This window comes from Hippocampus zosterae, chromosome 3 (genome assembly GCF_025434085.1).
Source record: "Hippocampus zosterae strain Florida chromosome 3, ASM2543408v3, whole genome shotgun sequence".
NCBI classification, from domain to species: Eukaryota; Metazoa; Chordata; class Actinopteri; order Syngnathiformes; family Syngnathidae; genus Hippocampus; species Hippocampus zosterae.
Window position 1 is genome coordinate 25,473,458 of NC_067453.1, and position 5,847 is coordinate 25,479,304.

The following is a 5,847-nucleotide window of genomic DNA, read 5'->3' on the forward strand; positions in this document are numbered from 1 at the left end:
AGGCGTTGCGAGCGCATTGATCCGGAGGCCAATTTTGCACACAGAAATTCACATCTATGCTCGTTCCTCTGGACAACAGTTTCTGTCTCTCTCTCACACACACACACACACACACACACACACACACAGACACACACACACGCGCACACACAAACACACACACACACAGGCATTTTGTTGGTTGATTGAGATGTTGATTTCAGATACACGTTTATGTCATTACCCGGGTCCGAATTTTGGGATGTTAACGATGAGAACCGGGCGGCCCGGTAGTCTAGTGGTTAGCACGTCGGCTTCACAGTGCAGAGGTACCGGGTTCGATTCCAGCTCCGGCCTCCCTGTGTGGAGTTTGCATGTTCTCCCCGGGCCTGCGTGGGTTTTTCCCGGGTGCTCCGGTTTCCTCCCACATTCCAAAAACATGCGTGGCAGGCTGATTGAACACTCTAAATTGTCCCTAGGTGTGAGTGTGAGTGCGAATGGTTGTTCGTTTCTGTGTGCCCTGCGATTGGCTGGCGACCGATTCAGGGTGTCCCCCGCCGACTGCCCGAGGACAGCTGGGATAGGCTCCAGCACCCCCCGCGACCCTAGTGAGGATCAAGCTATGAGAACCACAGTTTCTTTCTAACACACTTTCACATTGACGTTGGCTGTGAGAGATGCCAATTTCTCCCACATATATTCATTTAGATGCATTTTCTTGGGTGTGAGTGTTGGGCTGCTGATAGGGACACCAATCTCTCCAACACACACGTTCGTGATTGTCTTGAATGTAGAGTTATCACTCATGCACACATCTATGCTGGTTGCCGGCGAGACCAACCGAGACACTGATTTCATACACACTCTCACCCAAACACAGACCATTGAGTGAACAAATTGTGTGAAGACTGTCCAGTGAGTCTCTGATGCCTTGGCAAAAGCAGCAAGTATGTCTTGTGTAAGTTCCAATGAGCAATAATCTTTGAAGGAGGAGGGTGGCGCTGGGGGGGACGTGGGCGATGTTGATGTGTGGTGGAGGGTCTTTTAACTGGGAAGTAGCCTCCCACTGAAGATTCTCAGAAACATTTGCTTTAAATGGGCCAATGTCACCCGGAAGGAATGCGTTCATCCTTTTGACACAGACTATTTTTATCTCATGCATGGCGCCAAATCATAGCATTTTGTTTTGCGAGCAGAATGGATAATGAGTCAGTCTACTCGATTAATAGTGGAACTACATAAAGTATACTGCAAGTCAACTAAGATGTGGTTGACTGGCGTTCTAAACAGCAATAAATTAGCCCTTACGTTGTTTCTTGACATTTGGTTTAATAGTGCCATGTTACTTTATTAAAAATAAGGAACAAAAACACATGTGGTCACCGTGGCAATGCCATTTTTTCACCTTATTACAAAGGTCAGTGTACCATCAACATGATTTTTAAAAAATGGGGAAAAAATGATTTCGAGGTCAAATTACTGCACATTATTTACAGAAGGGACACAATCAAATACAGAGACTGCAAAAGACAACAAAATCCGTAGTAGCGCTGCTTCTGATGTTGTCCTTGTTTGACTTCTACAAGACTGGCAAATATAATTTATATTGTTTTCTGGCTGCTCCGCTTCCCTCCGTGACTAAATGAGAAGCATTCAAGAGTCTTTGCATCCTTGCATCCTTGGCTTGAGGCTACGGCTCAGTCTGAGATCTTTTTTTTTACATGGATGTAAATTATGATGAGCAAATATGGTGATCAAATCCATTCACTCTACTTATATATCACTCTAGGTTTTTTTTTTTCAGAATTAGTTGTGTTTATTTTTAAAGGAAAACAATCACTTAGTCTTATCAGGAAAATAAGCAAAAAATGATCTATGGTTTTAATTTGATACATTTTATCTTGCATTGTAAAACATTTTATACAAAAAAAATAATTGTCAACAACTTTTTTAAACATATATCCGCTATGACAGTCTCTAACAGATTTTAATTAATCATCAATTTCATTAATATATTTTGGGGGGTTTTCAAATGGTGTTTTTTGGTGGTGCTTTAATTATTCATTTATATTTGAAGAAAAAAAGCTATATCTATTTGAGCAAAATAGTTTCTTTCCCTCCTAGGCCGTAAAAGAATGTTGTTGCAGTTTAAGGAAATAGATTTTTTACAGCTGCCGCTGTTGTGAAAGCGCTATATAAATCAGCATGTATTGTATTGTATTATACGTGTTTTCCTCTTTTTATTTATAGAGAAAAAGACGATTAACAAAAGACAGAGAAAACTACGGAAGAGGATTAGGGCCAATGAAGAAAGAAAAAATAAGGTTGGCAAGATTCTGACTTTAATCTCAGAATTCTGACTTTAAAGTGAGAATTCTGACTTTGTGACGTTCGTGGAGCTATGAATTGTGGAGAGGTCTCTGTCGGTTCAAATGAAATCTACACGGCATTCGACATTTCTGTTGATTCAGAAATTACTTTTGGCCCCACATACAACACGGAGGGAGATGCAGACATCACACTTATCTATGATGGTCCACCTGATCCACCAGATGTGATGACAATAACTGTCCACTACACTGACACATTGAATGATATGATCATAGCATTCTCTGAAAATGCAATCTTAAACAAATCACTCAATGTGAAACGCATACTCCCAGATAATACAGAAGAAGCAGGTGTTGGATCTGGAGTACTGCGGAATGTTCTCAGCTGCTTCTGGCAGGAATTCTATGACCGATGCACCCTTGGTACATCAATTAAAGTACCATTCATTCGCCATGATTTTCCTGCAGAAAAGTGGAAAGCAGTTGGCAGAATTCTTTTAAAGGGATACCAAGATTGTTGCTACTTCCCAAACAAACTTGCATTTCCTTTCCTCGAGCAGGTGCTTTTCAACTGTGTCTATAGTGATCTAAAAGCCCATTTTCTGCAGTTTGTGAGCAGCCAAGAACGTGAAGTTTTGATGGAAGCAATGAAGGACTTTTCAGAAGTGGACCTAGTTGATCTTGTGGAAGTTCTTGACAGCTACGAGTGTAGAAAAAGAATCTCTGCTGAAACCTTTCCCACAATACTGCAGGAAATACCACACAAAGAGCTTATCCAAAAGCCCATGTTTGTGATTGACTGCTGGAGGGAGGTTACTCTTCACCGTGTCTCCATCAGTCTTGAAGCACTGAACAAGTTGTGCTCGGACTTGCAACCTCCCTCAAAAAAAGTCTGCCAACTGCTGAAATTTGCAACTGATTTAACCCCAAAGCAGAAGGAAGTGATAAATCATCTGAAAAGGTTCATCAGAGAGTTAGATGAATTCAAGCTTCAGAAGTTTCTCCGGTTTTGCACTGGATCTGATCTTGTTGTAACCAACGCCATTCTTGTGGAGTTCCAGGAAATGACTGAGTTTAGTAGAAGGCCGGTGGGTCACACATGTGGAAAGGTTCTACATATTGCTGACAGCTATGAAAATTTTCCAGATTTCCGATCGGAATTCAATGCTGTTCTTGAAAGCAATGTCTGGGCGATGGACATTGTTTAGCTTTTTCTTACCCGTTACTATGTTAATAAGCCATCGTAGTTTGCATCAGCACTACATGGCTTGGGTACATTATTGTGTTCACTGTTTACGATAAGTTTGTAGAAACGAACGTTGCATTGTTTGACGTTTTTATAGTTACTGTATATAGAAATAACTTGCATTTGGTGTTATATTACAGTAATATACAGTTCTGGGGTTTTATATACAAAAAGGCCAAAGAAGTTATACATAACCATTGGATGGTTGTTTCAACAGCTATACTGTATTATTTAGGTCCATGCTTCTATCATTAAAAGTAAGAATTTATTGTGTTCAATAAACTTACTCTTTTATTCACTATGTTTTTCTGTCTACACATGAATGTTGACGGTTAATATACTTGTGTGCAACGGTGAATGGTTTAATAACATTTTACACATATTTCCTAATGGCTGTGAGGCACGTCGGCCTCACAGTGCAGAGGTGCAGGATTCGAATCCGGTTCCGGCCTTCCAGTGTGGAGTCTCCGGCTTCTCTGCATCCTCCCACATTCCAAAAACATGCGGGGCAGGTTAATGGAACACTCCAAATAATTGTCCGTGATTGTGAGGGCAGATGGTTGTTCGTCTGTGTGCACTGCGATTTGCTGGCAACCGGTTCAGGGTGCCCCCCCCTACTGCCCAACAACTGCTGGGACAGGCTGCACAGCATATCCCGTGACCCTTGTGAGGATAAAGCAGATCAGAAAAAGTGTGGAGATGTTTTCTATCAATATTAACAATAAGACATCCATCCACTTTTGACCCACATATCCTCCAGGGTCACGGGACATGCTGGAGCCATGGCACTGTTGTTTACAATAAAGGTTTCAGAAAGGGCAAGTCCGTGTACTTCCAGCCCACTACTGAAAAGAGTGCAATCTAGAGAAGTCGAAAAACAACAACTGGTTTATGGAGCAAATTTGAAGCTTCATTTTCCCAAAATTGCATCAGTACATACTGTATGTCAAATAGACTTCAGTAATTCCTCTCTCAACTTAACATACAAGTCACTTGCATCCAATGGATCTGATGGCGCGTGCCATTCATTTTCCTCCATAAGCAAACAACACAGTTCAAATACAGTTTCATCACAAGGAAAAAGGCCTTTTGTAGTGCACTCTTCCATACATGCAGTGACCTCTTCTGTTCCAACAGGTTTTAATTGATCCTCGGCACTGTGCATCGCAGGGAATGAATACATGACGACTGGTCGACCTGAAGCTGTATCATGGTACAATCTTGGTCTTATTTTGTGTGCGTTCCACGTGTTCACAACTTCATCCAGCTCATCCTGAACACAAAGCAGCATAGTTAAGTCTTATATTTTCATTCGTCCAAAAACAATTTGTCCAGAAAAATTATTCTACCTGCACATGGTTAAGAAAGCAGAACCGGATAAGACTTTTATCCAGAAAATCTCCTGAAAAGTGGCCATCATCTTGAAGAGTTTGAAATAAATTAATCCAAAACTGTGCACTCTGTTTGCGAAGGGTGGACCACCACCCATCAATACGCTGATTGGCTGTACTTCTTCCGTAAAGGAAACTTTTCTCCGCAGCAAAATTGTCTGAGTGGTTTCTACGCAAAAACATCTGCATCTGTTCGACACAAACATTTTCTGTGCCCCTGTCTGCACGGATCCTCTCTGGACACCCACCAATGCGTGAAACTGTTTTTATAAAATAACTTGCAACCACATTTAAAGTCAGAATTCTGAGATTAAAGTGAGAATTCTGAGATTAAAGTCAGAATCTTGCCAACCTTATTTTTTCTTTCTTCATCGGCCCTAATCCTCTTCCGTAAAAAAAACACATTTAAAAAAAATTCTGCCTTGTTTTTGTATCTTAAAATGAGAAAATACTCAAAAACAACATAATCTTATAGGAATATATTCCATTTTTTACAAGGACAAAAATGCCATCGTTGTTTTTGAACTGACACTCTAAAGAAGCTACAATAGAATGTTTGTGAGGAAAAAAAAAGTATTATCTTATTGAGAAAAAAAAAGTTTCTCTTTTTTTTGAGGGGAGAGAAAAAAAGTCATTTATTTACCCCCCCAAAAAAGAAAGTTGCCAAAATATCTGGAAAAATATTTATAAAAATCAAACATCTAAAAATATGTATGCTCACATGGCCATGAACTTGCGCGTGAGAGAAGAAGCTGCGGAGGAGGCCGGTTGGGGGGGTCGGGGCGTTTTGGCCGAGTTACAAAGTGATGGCGGTACGCATGGATCGCCTGCACCCTCCTGCGATCAAAGGCTGCATACGGGGATGGCTCCGGCCTGCGTGAGATGACGCCAGACATCTTCA

General features: G+C 41.1%; 1 long non-coding RNA gene across 1 annotated transcript; it reads right to left on the reverse strand.

The window, feature by feature from the left end:
- Positions 1-4,443: 4,443 nt before the first annotated feature.
- Positions 4,444-5,228, reverse strand: LOC127597611 (uncharacterized). Its single transcript, XR_007961682.1, has 2 exons — positions 4,691-5,228; positions 4,444-4,654 (listed from the first exon to the last, which is right to left on the reverse strand). It is a non-coding gene; the product is annotated as an uncharacterized LOC127597611 (long non-coding RNA).
- Between the last annotated feature and the right edge of the window lie 619 nt (positions 5,229-5,847).